Source organism: Passer domesticus, chromosome 14 (genome assembly GCF_036417665.1).
Source record: "Passer domesticus isolate bPasDom1 chromosome 14, bPasDom1.hap1, whole genome shotgun sequence".
In the NCBI taxonomy this organism is placed as follows: domain Eukaryota; kingdom Metazoa; phylum Chordata; class Aves; order Passeriformes; family Passeridae; genus Passer; species Passer domesticus.
In genome coordinates this window covers 2899373-2917122 of record NC_087487.1, presented here as the reverse complement: position 1 = coordinate 2917122, position 17750 = coordinate 2899373, and the positions used below count along the sequence as shown (strand labels likewise).

At 50.6% G+C, this 17750-nt stretch overlaps 1 long non-coding RNA gene across 4 annotated transcripts in view; it reads left to right on the top strand.

Annotated features, from left to right (window-relative positions):
* The window catches only part of LOC135280984 (uncharacterized), a 103472-nt gene that overhangs the window by 5406 nt on the left and 80316 nt on the right, over positions 1-17750 (top strand). The window contains exon 1 of one of the 4 annotated variants that reach the window (XR_010347781.1): positions 14474-16552. The exons of the other annotated variants lie outside the window; for them this stretch is intronic. This is a non-coding gene — a long non-coding RNA (uncharacterized LOC135280984). Of the gene's footprint in view, positions 1-14473; positions 16553-17750 lie in introns of those variants that run through there. 4 annotated transcript variants of the gene reach the window in all.

Sequence of the window (17750 nt, the reverse complement as noted above, 5' to 3'; positions counted from 1 at the left end):
AAATTGTATGACTTGTGGCTGTCTCAGCTGTGATATGTGCTGCCACAAGAGGTGTGTTGTTCAGAAGAAAGGATGGCTGTATGTGAGCAGAGCAATGCTTGAAGTGTTTTTGTGTATTCTCAACTTGGCAAGGTAGAAGATGGATGACAGATGCTCATTCTTATCTCTGGGAAGGAGCTCTGAGATCCAAACTGGAATTATTCTGCAGTACCCTACATCCATCCAATTTGCATGCCCATTGGTGACTGTTCTGGGGGTTGTATCTCATTGTAAATACTTTGGATTCTGTATTATGGTTGTTACAATTTATATTCACATCATTTCAGCACTAACAGCAGTGCCAGCGTTGTTGGGAGTGAATGTGCCTTGAAATGTTTGGTGCCTACTGAACCTGATCTAATTCTTGTGATACAAAGGGCATTGCTAAAACCTCATCATGTACCTCAAACTAAAACTGGTGTAGTACAACCCCACCAGCAAAATTACATGCCAAAAGGGCAGCCTTTATTTCTGTTACTGATGTAAAAAACTCCCAAAAGCTGGATCCTTGAGAAGCCTTTGATTTGCAGCCTTTAAGGCTTTGGTTTGTGAAAAATGCATATTCTATGATTGGCTCTTTGCAAATATTAAAATGTGTTATGTTGGAAAGTTATGCTGTATTAATATTTTTTAAGTAGTGCTGTATTAATCTCCTTTAAGGAGTGTGGTAAATATAGTTTTTAGGCTATAGCATAATATTAAAACAGAAACTATGTGATGGAAGATACTTTTTGTAACTAGTTCAAGGAATGGAAAAGATAATCAAGAAATTCTTTGCATAGAGAACTGCAACAAGACACCAAGATCCCAAGAGAAGAATTATTGCCTCCTTATTGGGAAAACCTAGATTGATTTGCAAGATGGGGGGGGGGAAGCTGAAATTCAGCAGAAACACCCTTAGTTTGAAAGGAATGTTTGAATCATGTATGAGATATATGAATATACAATAGGTTATTGCTTTTAAGGGTTAATCCATTGATAACAAAAAGTGGCAGAATGCAAAGCACCTGGGTGTCCATAATTCTTTGCTTTTTTACTGTCTTTTTTGTCCTAACTTTGATTGTCCAAATTCTGACTGTCCTAATTTTTATTACTATTTTCATTACTATTTCTATTACTGTTAAACTTCTGAAATTTTAACACAAGTGAATGGCATTTTTCACAAGCTGAAGCCCTTGCTGTGGCAGAGGATTATGGAAGAAGGATTTAGACAGGCCTGGAAAGGTGAGAAGAGAGAAGCCAAGTGTTTGCTGTGCTGTAGGGTCTTTCAGCTTGCAGAGCTGTGTCTGGGGGCTTCTGAGGGCACTCTGCAAGGCACAGGACTGCCTCAGATTTCCATGAGCAGGGGAGAGGGAAAAGAGAGGGCTGAGAGCCCCACAGTTTTTCCAGCAAATATGCACTTGAGCTATCAGTGTGAACACAACCTGTTTCTGTTCCTCACTTGGTGTGTGTCCTGTGCATGTCTGGAACAGACAGTCTTGGTGCCCCCTGTTGACGGAGTGACTAAAGTATTCTTTGCTTAAAAAGGCAAAAAGCCCACAAGTTTCTCTCCCAATTTGGTACAAAAGACACCCCATAGGACTTTGGGGACTTCACCTCAGACCTGGGGCTGTCCGATTGGACAGAGGCCAAGGGATCCCAAATTCACTAGAAAATCTAGTGAATTACCAAGAGGTAATTCACTAGAAAAGGAAGAGAACAAAGGAAAGAATCACTTTTGTGGGGTGTTTTAGCAGGAGCAAGAAGCTCTTGCCCCTGGCCCAGTTTTTCTCTGTAAGAGCTTTGTAATTTTGCCTTTTATGAAACCTTTCCCAGTTTCCAACACTACCTCAGTGTTGCTGATCCTGCTAATTTTATGCTGTTCGGGGTAGCTGAGCTATCTCAGCTGTGATGGGTTTCTGTGAGAGCTCCTAAGACCTGGCTGGAAGAGAACCACATCCTCTGGGTTGTGTGCATGGGGCTGTGTGTCCATGGGGACTGGTTCTGTCCCACTGGCTCAGCTCCCATTTTGCCACTGCAGTCACCCACAGCCCTGTGGGAGAATCACTCAGGGTGGGGACAGTGTGAGGTGACATCAGCTGCTCATCCTTGGGGATCCTGCCTTACAGATCATGGCACGGGGCCACCTCTGCTCCACCCTCCTGATCCCTGTCTCTTCCTTAGCATCTTCCAGGCTGTGCTGCAGCTCCAGGCACTGCAGAATGTGCAGTCAGGTGCACGGCCCTGCTCTCTCAGGGGTGGCTGATCCAGGCAGGATGTGCCTTATGCAATAGTGTAAGCTGGGCATATTTTAACATGCCAGCTGAAGCTCTGAATCAGACTTTGCAGTGAATGTCTGTATTGGTCTTCTGAGAGGCAGTTGTTTGAGAATGTCACCATTGAGACTGCCAAACCTACTTGTGTATTTCATAGTTCATACTGTAAACTGCTCACACACCCCCCTGGGTTGTGTGTTAACAGACACAGCTCATAAATAGCAGTGCCTGGCAAAGCTGTCGGCTCTAGATCTGTCCACAGAGGTTTGGGCCACAGAATTTGCTGTGACAAAGGTGTCCCTGGTATTTTCCTTCTGTGTGAATACAGGAGGCATAGGGCATGGAGTGCTTGGTGTTAAATGAGACCAAAGGTAGTGATTGTAGCTGCACGTGGAACCACATTGTTTGAGTAGGTAAAAGAGGCCTCCAATCTCTTCCATAATGAGACAACAATCAGAGAAATAGAAACATGGTTGAGAAAAGTGATGCACAGTCAGAACACCCAGAAAATCTTTTCTAAAATAAAGAGGGGGTAGAGGAGCAAAGGGGTGCTAGAACTGGTTGTGTGGGGAAGGGCTTGAAAAGGTTTCAAAGAAAGTGTCTTATGATCCTGAAATAACGCTGTAAGACACTGGAAAACCACAGAAATCCAGAACACAATAAGTCCTTTTATAAGTATTTGAAGTCTGTTTTTTCTTATGTGTGCCTATAGATATTGCTGAGGCTTTGTGAGCATGAAATTCCTTTTGCCTTTGTAGTTCTGTGGCATTTATAAGTCTTGTGAGAATGTCTTGCCTCTAGGCTGGGCATCACACATGACAAGGAGAAGTACTAACCAAAAGAGATCAAAGGCAAACCCAGGTAGGTTCCCAGGGAAGTTGCTGGGTGATCAGCCAGCTCAGGCTCCAGAGACTGCCTTTTGCAAGTCTGCATGTGATTTACTGTCTCCATCCTGTGAGCTCAGCTGGGCTTTGTTAGTGCTGCAGGACTGAGTGCTTCCCTGCAGCATCCTCAGGCTGTTTGGGGTGAGGGGGATGGTGGATCTCCCTGCCTCAGAGCACAGCACATCTCGGGTAGAAAGGCTTTTGGGCGCTGGTGGGGACAAGGGGCTAAAGAGAAGAGAGAAGGCACTGAAAGCCCCTCCATGATGGATATACTGGGAAAGACTCTTCCTCCTTCATCTTCACAAAAGTGTAGAAGAAAACAAACTGATGCTTCTCTACTGCTGCTGCTCTCTGGATTTCAGAAATGACTGTTGTGACATTTCCCTTCTCAGAAGTGGCCAAGACAGGATGTCACTTTATTCCTCCCCCTTTTCCTCTAGCTGAAACATCTCGCTGCAGACCTCAGCAGCGAGTGACTACTCCATCTGCTGTCTGGAGGAGGTCATTCATCTCCAAAGGAAACAACAGACTTTTCAGTGACTTCCTCCTGAGGAATCAGCTGCTGACAGAACACTCTCCTTCGCCAAACTCAGGCTTACAAGGACAGTTTTGGCTGCTTGTTAACTTCAAAAACTATACAGTATAAAAATAACCAGGAAAGAACAATCTGTTGATCTGGACCAGCTTCTTTACAAGGAAGAGTTGACTGAAAAGGAGCCCTTCAACTCCAGAGCATTGCTGTACTAGAGGGTGAGCAGGGAGGGATGGCTTTCCCTTTCCCAGGTATCTCACCGTTCCAGAGGTGGGATAGTGGCCTGTGGGAGGCTGCACATGCTGTGACTGTCTTGTGGCCTACTCTGGAGGGGAGAGGTGTTACTGAGCTTGGTTTTCACTTCAAGTGGAGTGCTAAGGTGCCAAATATGGAGGTGTGTGAGGAAGCCTTTCCCAAACAAAGCTTCCTTACAGGAAAAGAACTGATAATCTTAGGAGTCTGCTACAGATTTAGCACTCAGCTGGCAGCTGAAGGTGAGAAAGACTGGTCTGGGCAGCTGCACAGGGCATGGGGCTGGGAAAGGGCACAGCTATGCCCTGAGCACCTGATGAGTAGGCTTTGAGATTATCCAAGGAACTGTGCTAGCAGATGAGGAACAGGAGCCTGTGGACAGCTGGATTTGCAGCCTGCTCCTGTCTCTGTCGAGACACAGGTGCTGAGATGCTTCTCACTGCTGGGCTCTTGAGCTTTGAGCTGGGCACCTGTCCAGCTATCCATCACTGCTTGGATCTGCTCCATGGGAAACCAAATGTGATCTGAGGGTGGAGATATCGAACAGAGACCTGGCATTGGATACAAACTGAGGGAAAGTTGGGCTGAAAATAGAACTGGGCAGTGCCTTGAGTGCTTTGAGTCTGTGCTGGGGCTTCTGCCTGGGCTCATGGCCCTGTGGATCAGTTCAAGGCAGAACCAGCTGTTTGGGTGTAACTGTAGAAAAATTGATGTGGGGCAGCTCAGAACCTCAGGTGAATTAGAAGCCAGTGCAGGGATTTTCTTTTTTCCCCAGGATTTGATCACATGAGGAACAATGGAGTGAGTGCTTCTGCACTTTGTGGTACAACTGACAGATAGTGCAGGGGAGGTGAGACTGGCTTTGTTTTCAGCTGTGAAACCCAGGAAGGGATACATTCTTTGTGAATTAATTAATCTGGAGAAAAGGCAGTTTAACTATGCGACAAAAGATTCATTTCCACCCACTTCCCAGCTGGCAGCTTAGCCATGGACTGTCAGATTTCCATCAGCCTCCAACATTCTCACTGAAATAGCAATTTTTGCTTGGCAGGCCAGAGTAACAGTTGTGAGCCCTGTGCTGCTCATGGGAAACAGGTAAGGGAGGCAGGACAAGGTTCTGCCCTGCTCCAGGCAGGGCTGGTTCATGCTGCATGGCCCATTCAGCAGGTGCCTTGAGCAGGAGCTGAACTTGAATCCCTCTGAGCAGGAATTTAGGTTCGTTTCCTAGGCTAGCAGGTCTCAGGGAGTCTTCTTCTGCCCTTATTGTGAAATGGGGGGAGTGACACCATCCTTCAACCCAAGGACAGCATTTTTCATGTGGGTTAGTCAGTGTCTCATTAGCACAGCAGTCAGAGAGGAGTGGGAGTCAGTGCAGTGCCCAGTGACAATCTCTGACAAAGAAACAGAAACATCTCAAGACAGAAGCTGAGGAAAATCATAACCACAAAGCCATCAGTCTGCTAACAAGAGCTGGGGGAGTGAACCTCAGATGAAATCCTGGTTTGTAATAGCACTCAGCAGATACCTGCTGAACTCCTGAGCTTTGGACTCGGCCTGGGAAATGTGTGTGCTGCCAGTTCAGATACTGTTGGGATGTAAAAACTCCAGCTTCCTTCCAAATCTTTGCAAGCCTCGAGTCAGCCCTACCAAAGAGAACTGTTAGGGAGAATTTACATGCATGTGACACACCCACAGCAGGTCTTATCCCTCAGTGAGAGAGCTGACCGTGTCACCTGTTGCCAGTAAATGGAGTGCCAGCAGAGCAGTGGCTTTCCTGGGCATGTCACTGCTATCCACAGAGTAAAGATGTCTCTAAATAGCACAGGAATGTTTAGCATATTGTGGTCTCATGTGAAAAGTTCAAGCTGTATTTCAAGGACAGAAGGTCTTTTAAGAAGGAAGAGATCAAATCCCCAAGGAGCAGTTGGAAAATGCCACTGTGAGTGCCCCCCAAATGCCTTCAGCACATTCTGCTGAAGTGACATGCTGCAGCTTGTGTCTGTGTGAGGGGAAAAGGACACCAGGGTGCAGAGCTGGGACCCTGAGCAACCTTACACATCATAAATACCACAAGGCAATGGCAAAGTGAGATCTTTGTTCCACGGAAAAGAAAACACAGAAAAAGAGGGCATCAGCCAGACTTTGGGTGCAGTTGACAGCAATCTGAGAACAAACTGTGCAAGACACATTTACAGTTGTGAATATTTGCTACTCTGTCAAGGTTGAGGGCTCCTGAGAAGTCTGAGTGCCTGCAGAGGTTTAAATAAATCTGCAGCCCCTCTAAAGACTGACCTGGGAGTTGCACAGTGGGAGACTCAACTGGGTGTTTCTGGGAAGGGAAAGAAGTTGGAAGGACAAAGCAAGGAGAAGGACCTGGGTATCTCAGACAAGACTGACCTGTGAGCCCAGTGAATCTAGATCTGTTCATCCCTCAGCTGCCTAAAAGCAGAAAATGCTTTTTAAAATTCCTTTAGTCGGTTCTGGCATTTTGATTTTCATCTGCAATGTCACCCTGGAGGCATAAACTACAAACTCCAGCCTCTGCAAAGCTGGGGCTCTGCAAGTGTCCTCACATTGCTGGGATTCACTTCTTTGCTGGAGTAACAGGTGGTGTGAGCTTGGGAGGGGCTGTGGGCAGTGCAGTGGGAGAGGTGGGTTTGGAGCCTGCCCAGGGCACAGTGAGTGAGGAGGGGTTGAGCACTGGCAGGGCTTCAGCCCTCAGGAGAGCTCTGTCAGGACAGTGTCACTGTCACCCTCCTGAAGTTAATGCCATGGTGGTGCCAGTCTGGCAGCTGGGGTGACCACAAATAGAGTGAACAGCAGGGAGCCTTTGGGGCTGCCAGAGCTGGATGAGGCACCCTGGCACAATGTTTGATCCCAGGGTGAGTGTAAATGTTCAGTGATGGAGTCAGGGCATGGGGACCTTGCCCATGTCTGCTTTGGATTTGATCTGTTCCTTACCTAGAGCACCAAAAGGGAAGTTTCCTCACTTTGGTGCCTGCACACCCTCAAGCTGGTGCTCTCAATGTTACCACAGCCAGCAGTGGTGGAAGACCCAAAACAAAGCAGAGAAGTGCTAAGGAAAAACAAATCCTCTTATCACCAGCACACAAAAGACCACATGGAACTACCACCAAGAGGTCCTGCCAGTGTTCCGCTGCTCTTTGTGGACAGGTTAGACCCAGCAGAATTCGTTAAGCAGGTAAATTCTTGCTTGTGTGTTTCCCTAAGACTAAAAATACACACACTCACTACAGGTGTAGGGCAAATGAGACTTGGGGGACAGGGATATGTGCAGGGATGTGCTCAGCAGCAGCAGCAGGAGGAACACAGACCTGCTGCCTGCCATGGAGCATAGTCCCAGCCCTGTTACAACCCCGCATAAGCCACCCTCAACAACCTTCCCAAGCCTGGAGAAAATCCCTTTGGTGCCAAATCCACTGAGATCAGGGAAAAATCAAGGCTGGTGTTGCAAGGGTTATCTTGGCTGGGCAGATCTGTCAGGGCATGTAACGTGGTGTGAGAGAAATGACATTTATTTTTACTGTCTGAGATGGATGTGGCAGGAAGGAATATTGCAAAAACTCATTTCCCAGCAGCAGGTGCTGGTGCATGAGCCAGGGTAGGGCCTTGAGGGCACATCTGGCCAGATGCTGCTAGTGTCCACATTGGGGAGGGCAGGGCTGGGACATGTCACAGTGCTGCTGCTTCTTGCTCAGAAAGAGCCCTGGGCTTCTCGTTTGCTTTTGGACTGAATGAAATGTTCTGGTCAATTGGAATCCCATTTTATTTCATTTATCGTTTATTCTGCTGACTTTATTCCAGGAGCTGCAGTGTGGTGCTGAATGGCCTGTGGGTGTAGCTGGGTCTGGCTCTGACACTGGTGCCTCCTGGAGTCCCTTGCCCTGAGGAAGGGCAGGAGTGTTTCCAGTTTTTGAGTGTTTCCAGTTTTTGAGTGTTTTCATGGCAGCCAGGAGGCCTTTGCTTCCTGGGGGTGGTGTTCCTGGGGGGAAGGCTGCCTTCTGCAGCACATTGCTGTCCTGACAGGGTGGAAGCACTCAGCCAGGCCTGGCATCTCAGCCTCTTCTCTGTGTCTAATGAAGGGGCTGAAGCCCTTTCTGGATCTCCTGGGGATAGGACATCTTATTTTCACCCACTTGGAAAGTAAAATGGCAGCTGTGGATCAGCTTTATTTATTCTGTCTGTGCAATGTATCTGCATTCATGAAGGTCCTTTATTCAGATCCTTGGCTCCCAGCTCTAGGAGCAGTAACTTGCCCTTTAAAATGATAACAATCCCAAGCAAACTCCCTACAGAGACAAAATTTGTCATTGCTTTGCCTTTGGCTTTACAAATATCTTGTGTTTCTCCTCCTGATGTGCTGTGCTGATGGGTCTGGAATGAGGTGCAGGGCCTGCTGGTCTGAGTGTGGGCACAGAGATGCCCAGAGCACAGTGCCAGGGCAGTGTGGGACAGCAGCAGCTGAGAGAGGCTGTACAAAACCTCTGTGAAGGTGGTACGAGAACAGACCGGTGAGGGTTTGGCTGCTTGACACCCTGAGGTGCAGCCAGACCCCACCGTGTCCAAGAGAGGAATAATGGCTTTATTCCACACTCTTCTGGTAGATGCCAAGCTGACAAACCCTCAGCAAAGCTTCTGTGAACCTCCTCACTTTTATCTCAAGTGCCCAGCATTACTGGCAAGCTGTAGGTAGGCAAAGACTTCTCTCTGCTCATCGGAATCCCTCAAGGCGAACAGAAGTCGCTGCTGGTTTGGGCGGTGCCGGGGTTAGCTCTGGGTGAGCGGTACTGACCTCCCTGTACCGAGCCGAGCCGGGCCGGGCCGGGCCGGGCAGGGCAGGGCAAGGCCGGGCCGGGCCGGGCAGGACAGCCCCGCAGTGCCGCGGGTGCCGGGCCGGGCAGGGCAGGGCAGGACAGCCCGCAGTGCCGCGGGTGCCGGGCCGGGCAGGGCAGGACAGCCCGCAGTGCCGCGGGTGCCGGGCCGGGGTGGGCAGGGCAGGACAGCCCGGAGTGCCGCGGGTGCCGGGCCGGGCAGGGCAGGACAGCCCGCAGTGCCGCGGGTGCCGGGCCGGGGTGGGCAGGGCAGGACAGCCCGCAGTGCCGCGGGTGCCGGGCCGGGCAGGGCAGGACAGCCCGCAGTGCCGCGGGTGCCGGGCCGGGGTGGGCAGGGCAGGACAGCCCGGAGTGCCGCGGGTGCCGGGCCGGGCAGGGCAGGACAGCCCGCAGTGCCGCGGGTGCCGGGCCGGGGTGGGCAGGGCAGGACAGCCCGCAGTGCCGCGGGTGCCGGGCCGGGCAGGGCAGGACAGCCCCGCAGTGCCGCGGGTGCCGGGCCGGGCAGGGCAGGACAGCCCGCAGTGCCGCGGGTGCCGGGCCGGGGTGGGCAGGGCAGGACAGCCCGGAGTGCCGCGGGTGCCGGGCCGGGGTGGGCAGGGCAGGACAGCCCGGAGTGCCGCGGGTGCCGGGCCGGGCAGGGCAGGACAGCCCGGAGTGCCGCGGGTGCCGGGCCGGGGTGCCCCGGTGCCGCGGGAGAGGGCGCTGCGGGCCCGCGCTGCGCAGCCCGGCCTGGGCACGGGAACCTCCGAGCGCTGCCATCGCAGCCCTCGGCAGGGAAACGCTGCTGGAAACTTCACCCAGCCCGGCCCGGAGAGGGGAGGGGCAGATCCTCGCTATGCGCTTGTGAACCGTATTGTGTTTAGTGCAGGGGTCTCTCTGCCTGGAAGGGTGTTGTGATGGATTAATGCACTTTCGAGATCACCAGAAAGGATAGTGGGGTTTAATTCATACCATCAGATATTTTTCTCCCTTCTTGTTCTGTTTTGGTTGTGCCCGCAAAATAACCAGTCCTGAAGGTTGTCGCTAGAAAGGGATGTTAGAAGTGGTCCAAATGCACATCAGAAAAGGTATGTCGTGTCACAGGCATCCGTTCTCTTCCCATTTCCATGGAAACGTGGACTTCGGTGGTGTCAGGCAGAGCAGCCTGGCAGGATGGAGTGGACTCTCTCCAGGAGCAGTTGCTGGCAGCAGCACACAGAAATGTGCCTTGGTCTCTTCAGGTTTGGAAAGACCAGGTAGTTCGGTCCTTTAGAGTAACAGCACTTGATAGATCGCGTCAGAAACAACAGCTGGGACAAACATTTAACTCCCTGTTCCCCCTTCCCACCCTACCCTTCCACATCCCAGTGCCCCGTCCGGTCCCGCAGAGAACACTGCACACCACAGGCTCCGGTTTTTAATTTCCTGGGGGGCACAAGGGGAGGAGAGCACATCTTGTGGTGGCTGACAGGCTTTTTGTTCTGCGCCAGTCCTTTTATTAACCCCCCGCTAGATCATTCGCTGTCTGCGCCGAGCTGCCCCCGCTGTGATGGTGATGAGAGCGTTTGTAGCAGCAGGGCTGCCGGGGGGGATTACGGGGATCCCGCGGACCGGAGCGAGGGGCCGGGCACCGGGACACAGATTGCTGCAGCAGCCTCGCCTCCATCTGCCCTCTCCCCGCCCCAGACACCTCTCTGGTCCCCGTGGCGACAGCAGTTGTGTGTCTGGTCCCCCTGTGGCCATCCCGCGCCTCCCGTGTCCCACCTGGGAAGGGGTGGGGGCCGGCAGTCCGGAGGGGGCCTGTTGCACATGGATAGGGATAGATAGGGTGGGGGCCAAGCAAGAGCATCATCTGCTGTCCCACACCCTGCTGTCCCACAGCCTCACCCACCCCCTTGGATTTATCGTGAATCTTAGGCAAAAGCAAGTGTTTCCACTCAATAATCTTGACCAATTCCCCTTCTGTATTCAGGGCCTCAATTCCATAAAACATTTATCCCAGACATGGGACTGCACAATTTATGGGAGGAATTGAGATCTTTCTGAGCAGTTGTTTCCTTTTCCTTTTGGATCCGACTGCTGTTGGTGGTTGATTATTCAAACAAATTAATTTGGGATGCACACACAAGTCCTAATTAGCTGCAATTATTCACTTATTGCCCCCCTGCTTCCCTCCTACATCGCCAGAAATTAAAAAAATATCACCCTAACACAGTGTGCCCTGCAATAATTATCCCCCAGGCCAGTCCTGAACCTCTCAATCTACGATCAATACCTTCATCTGTCAGCCACAATTAATTAAACACAATCCCACTTTCAGGGCTTTGATTCATATCGCCCCAGAACATCTTCCTGGGTATTATAATCCAGACTGATGCTAATGCTGTCCTCAAGTGGAAGGGAGGGGCTGACTTAGATATCAAGCCCCAATTTCATTAAAAGCCAAGCAGTAGAAGGGCTCTCGTTTTGAGGTGAGTGATGAGTAGGTGGGACTGTGTTCTCTAGAGCCCTGCTGCTTCCCAGGGGAGTAACCCTGCTGGAATGAGACTGGGGCAAGGCTGTTGCTCTGGGTGGGGAAGGGAAGCTGAGTTAGGCCAGCATGATGGTTTTGTTGTCTGCTGTCTGTGTGAGTATGGACTATTCTACAGAGCCTTCTTTTTTTGGACTGAATGAGTGTTTGCAATTTTGGAATTTGATACATTTCTGAGCAGTAATTCAATATTCAAAGGCTGTTTAGAGCTTCCCGACAATGGTCTGTGGTGGTCCAAGCCAGAGCTCCAGAGATGCTATAACAAAGCTCTTAAAACAGTAAAATTGTTTTACTTGAGATTCTTCTGGTGCTTTTAATAACCCTCTGTTCTACACATGGAGTGGTAAAAGCAAAGAGGGATGTAGGGCCAAGCCACATAAGGACAGGATCCAAGATTCATGGCTCCCTCCCCTCTCTGCTGTCTCCCTCAGATGAGCAAGGAGGTCAGACCTAAAAGGGGTGATTTGAATCTGTTCCAGGTCTTAAACCTGAGAGCCCATTCCCTTTTTGCTGATGCTGGCCGTGTGTCTCAGCCAGCATCCTCTCCCAGGATTGCAGCCTGCACATTCCTTTTCACTCTGATTCACAGTCAGGCGCTCTCCTTCCCGCATGCCTGTTCCTTGCACCTTCACCCTCAGGATTTCAAAAGCCTCAGATCCAACATCCAGGAGTCTGAGGGCAGCTCCTGTTTTCCACAAAGGGCAGGCAGCTCAGCAAATCTTCAGACAATAGGAGAGAATTATTTCCAACTTCGATCCACCTGGAATAAAGTGGAGTTGATGATGTTGTAGGGAGTCGTGACCCCAGGACTGGGAACAGCAAATCTAACTATGTTTGAGCTCTCCAGTAGCCCTCAGTGTCCAGTTTCATCAGCACAGCTGTCTGGGGGTTTCCAGGACATCTTCCAAGTGATAGATGTGTTTTGTTTTCTGCCCTTGTAGGACAAATGACTTTGGAGCCATAATCAAAGGGGAATAGCAGGCACTGTAGGTCAGCTCAGGATTTGTGCTGGCTCTGCTGGAGGACAGCCCAGTGTTTGCACAGAACAAGCAGGAGCCTGTTTCCAGGGCTGGAAATATTACACTTGGCCATCCCAGCAAAATTTACACCTCGGTGGTACATAATGGAGGCAGGAAGGTACGGAAAACCTTCCCCTCTGCCCGTGTCCAGGTTCAGCAGGGACAGCAAGGGCCCAGAACTGCGGCAGCCTTGCGTGAGGGAGCTGCTGAGGAAACCACAGCCTTCGCCTGAATTTGGGAGTTCATTCCAGTTCAGTGAGGTAAGGGACACTTCCATGCCTGCTCTCCTCACAGGGCTCTGCTGTTTGAGCCTGTTGCATACAGGAATGATTAAAGCTGGAACATTTCCTAGGGAAATTCTGTAAGTTCGATAGGACATTCAATTAGGGAAGAGGAACGAGAGCACGCGGTGTGCTGGTCACTGAGTCTGCCTCTGACAGACCTCACTGAGAACTCACAATGGCTTTGCAGGGAGGAACAACCACCATGTGAAACTTGGAAAAGAAATAATTAGTTGGGATTTTGCTGCCTGTTTTTTCCCAAAGCCCTGTACCCACCTTCCGGTGATGATCAGAAAGCTGTTGCTTTATCTGCACTTTAAGCTTCAGCTTGTAAATAGCAAAATCTCTGTGATCACAATGATTTTAGATACAGTGAAGCCCAAAAAATGCCAATTTCTCTGCTAGCCACCTAAGAAAATGGAGTGATGGGTTTGTAAGAGAGCAATAAACCACAGTGCCTTTGTGGGTGCAAACTGTTAGCCTGAGGTTCCCTGCAAGGCAGAGGAACAAAGGCCACTTCTCTTTCATCAGCTACTTGAGCAGTACAGACCCCCCACCACCCTCCCCGAGTGAAAGGCTTCGCTGGTGTCTTTATTGCCAGGAGAAAATGAAAATTATATGCAAAATACAGACGAGAAAATTCGTATCTCTGCGTTTGAGTGCTGTGCTGGGTATGACATCACTGGGAGCCAATCAGCAAACTCCCTTTGTGTCTGGCTTTCTAATAAAAGCCACTTCATCAGAGTAATTTGCAGTAATAATTTATTCACCTTCTAGGAACGGCACCACCTGACTCCCTGAGCAGCCAGGGAGAATGAGTGAGCAAAGGTCCCGAGCCCCAGATGTGGCTGTGCCCTGGGTGGGCACAGCTCCAGCTCTGCCTTGATAAGAGGTGCCTTCAAATTGCAGATAATAGAAGTGATCACATGTGTTCATTAATTACCCCATGGCTGAGCACCCCTAAAGCTGCTCAGTGCTGCAGGTGCCCAGAGCTGGGGATGCTTCCCAGCAGGAAAAGCAGCTCTGGGTTGGAAGTGTTGCACTGGGGCCACATAACAGAGCTCTGCAGTCCTGGGCAGGGTGTGAGGGGAGTGTTTCCCGTTGCTCTGCTTTGCATGCACACAGGGAAGAATTTGGCCTTTTGGATTTGGGGTTTGCCTGGGTAGAGGGGCAGGGAAGCCTGTGCTGGAGGCACAGAGAGAAACTGAGGCACCACAGCAGTGTGTGCAGTTCAGATTCCTGGTGCTATGCAGGGGAGTGTCATGGATGTGCTTGTGGCACTTGTGTCACTCAGTGCAGCTCACAGGAACCCTCTTTGCAGGCTGGGATAGCTCAGAGCACCTTGGTGGCATGCAGCCTTCCAGGCAATGAGCAATAGCTCTGTGAACGAGGACAGACCCCACAAAAAAGAGCAGCAGGCTGTGGGATCTCTCCCTGAATCCCAAGAAAATGTTGCTTCAAGCAGCACTCCGGGGCTGAGTAATCTGGTTGTGCAGGAGACACGTGGGCTGCTCGTCCCACACGTCTCTAGTGGAGCTCCCCTGTGCCACTATGTTGTGTGGGAGGCTCTTCAGAGCTGTGTGTGATTGCTACATTGGATGTATATTCTGCTGGTGTGAACTCCCTTAATCAGATTCTACACACACAATGCTGGATTTGGAAACAGAGCACAGAGCACTGAACAGAGACCAGCCCATGAAGACAACCAAAACAAGAGATCACTTCTACCCTGAGTGATTCATTCTGTTTTACAGCAAGCACAACAGCAGAGCAGGTGTCCTGAGCTGGCCCGAGGAAGCCCAGGCAGACACACCAATACAACCATCAGCACACAGGTAATGGAGATCTCAACTGAAGATGCAGCCAGGCAAAACCCCATCAGTTGTTTGGGGGTCTTCATTCTCATTGTGTGCAACAGCAGCCCTCCTCTCTGGCTGAGTTGTCAGCATTGTGTCTATGCAGCCTTTGGAGATTTTGAAAGAAAAAAAAATGCAAGTAATTCAACCAGTGGAGTTAATTTGCTCTGTAAATCCTGCTGTGAGTGCATCCAAGCAGGTTTTGTGTCAGAGGTTTCTCTGGTAGCTCCCTTGCCCGTGTGTGCATTGATCCTGGAGAGCAGGACAGCTCCTGGTGATGAATAACCCACCTCTCAGCAATTCCCTAGGGAAGTGCTCAGCCAGCACTCCATACTGTGCTCATGGGGTCCATTATGGATCACCTTGGAGGAGCTGCCTTGTTAGAGCTTCTTGGGAGACTCACAAGGATCAGATCCTGTGCCTGTATGGCTGTTGGTGTGCTGGGAAGGACGAGAAGCCACAAGTAGTGGAAAGGAGGATTAGGGGTGAAGATGTGCTTCCCTGGAATTCCCAGATAAATCTAGATTTGCTCTACTTGGATATGTCACTCTCCATGTGATAGCAAGCCTGAGGGGCCCTAAATATCTTCAGTCAGAGTGGGAGGTGCATGGCCCCTTTCTGAATCCAGACTTTCCAGGTTTGCCATTCCAATCTCTCACTGGAGATGTTTCCTTGGCTTTCTCCAGGACCACCTGCAACAACCAGGAGACCTGGCTGCAGCCCCCTGTGGGTGCCAGAGGCTGGCAGTGAGGGGTATCCCTGCCAGTGATCCCTGGGAGAGCCTCCCACCAGCCCTGATTGTGCTGTGGCACCCACTCCTACTCATTTGGGACTTTGAACACTGGAAGTGATATTCCAGGTGCAAGGCAGACCCAGGCCCCTACTCCCATAATGTAAATCACCACTGAGGAGCTTTGGGAGGTGTTTTCCTGTTTGGATTTCACCCATTTACTTGGTTAGGTTGAAGCACAGCAGAGGTAACTGGGGAGGGGGAGCTGGTGCTGCCCCAGCCTCTGTCTGTAGGACCCTTTTAAGCCTTGTTTATTGATTTACTTTGAAACGACATCCTTGGCTCAAATGAATGCAATCAGAGGTGGCAGAACTCCAGAGCAGAAGAGTTTATGACATATTTTCTAGGAATTGCATGTCATATCTGAAGGGAAAATGGAAGGGTAACAGAAACACACACAAAGCCTGAGGATAACGCCTATTACTGTGTGGAGACAGTGGTCTCAGAGCCTGGAGTGATCTGATGAAGTCTGGTAGTGGAAATTTGGGCTAAGCTGTGCTTTGCAGAGTGGATTCTTTTATAAATGAAGCTGTGTAAAAGAAATTCTGGATTGCTGGGTCAGGTAAACAACAAAGCAGGCAGCCTGCAGAGACCAGGCTGCTTTGTCCTGCCTAACTGCATTTCATGGAGCCTGGCTTTTGGATAACCTCTGCCAGTCACCCTGGCACCAGCTCACTGAATTCTGCCTCTGCGGGTTGCACCAGACAGAGATGTTAAGGCTCCTCACCCCATCACAGCACAGCATCAGGTCTGTATAATATCTTGCTTGCATCAGGGATCATGTACTTTAAACCTGAAAGGAGTTTGCCTTTGTCCTGAACAGACAGAAAGAAACATAATGCTTGAACTGCTGAAGTGCCTCACCCTCTCTCCTCCACTGACTTGGCCAGGCATTTCCAGGTTTTAAGACTGACATTATTAGCCTCAGATTAGGCAGCAGCAAAATTGCTTAAACCTGGCTTAACTGCCAGAATAGGCCCTTTAATGCAGCCCTTTTGTCCTTGGACCATTGTTCCTGTGGTCTGGTTCCCAGCCCCCCTTCCCCGAGCTCTGCCTGGGGCTCGCTGGACTTGCTAAGAGCCTCTCTGCAGCTCGGAATGGATCTGCTTTTTTTCAGCATCTCTTTGTTGTCTTGAGCTCTCGGGGTGGCTGCCTAACACCTGCAACACTCCCAATTGTGTAAATTGCCTGCATCCCTCCCTGACAAATGAGAGGCCATTGCCAGCAACAAGGTAACCTGGCATTCCCCTCGAGCTGCCTTCTGCTTCCCAGCCAGCTCCAGGTGAGTGGGTGAGCTCAGCCCTGGCGTGTGCCCAGCTGGCTCTGTAACCTGGGGTCAATTGAGCCTTTCAGGATCCCACTGCTCCTGCCCCTGCAATCACAGACACGAGCTCTGGCTCTTCCAGCACCTGGGAAGCAGCTGAATAATGCTGGGTAGGCTCAGCTTGCCACACAGCTCCCTGCCAGCTGCAGCTGTGGGCTTGTCTTTTCCAATCTATGGCTGCCACTAGCACACTGACATCACAGTTTGCTTTCTCTTTGGGTCTGGTAGGGACAAGTCTACCTGTTGGTGAGGGTTTGTCATTCCCCTCTGCCCAATTCCCCCTGCCTTGATGGATCTGGGGCTGTGCCTGCTCTGCTTGACAATCCTCAGGTACTGTCAGCTACTTCACCTGCTCCATCCTTGGCTATTTGCCCAGCCCTCCTCTCTTCCTGCTCTGTGTTCCCTCTCGGGGTGACCTTATTTACAAATTTTGCATATTTAATGTCCTGCTGATGACTCACAGAGCGATCACTTTCCTTCTAAACTGTCCTGCACTGTCCAAATTAATTCACATTCTGCTTTCTGACAGCCCTTCCTGGACACCTACCTCCTGCCTTCAGCTCAGGAGTTTTAAATCTCCTCATGCTTGCTCTTCCTGCTCCTTTCTTGATGTCTCTTTCTCACCATCCACTCACCCCCTCCATTCTCTTTGACTTGACCTTTCTCTAAATACCCATATCTGGGCTCTGCTGAAAGCTGGATGGTTCTGCTCAAAGGTTATCTCTGAAATCCAACTCGTCCTCCCTGTGCACCCAGCTGAAATCCCTTTGGAATGCCCAGGTTTTCGAAGCAATCAGATTTCTGCCACATTATCAGTGCTGTGCAGAGTCCCACACACCTTATCATTGGGATTTTCCTGGGAGCCTCTGGCAGTGCAGTGTTAAAGGGTTGTGTGAGAGTCTCACCCAACCTGTCACCATCTCCCTCACACTCCCTGTGAAGTGCCTGTGCCTTCTGCAGGCAGCCTGTCCTCCTGGCCCTGCTCCATCCAGCCATCAGCTGGATTTTCCACTGCAGACATGCCGAGTTTTCCTGCCAGCCATGCCAGTTCCCATCTGCCACCGTGTGCTTCTCCCAGGTTACTCCCTCTGCAGGAGGAGCAACCTGTAACCACTGACAAAGCCTTTTTTCCTTCTTTTGGGTCCCTGCTAAAATC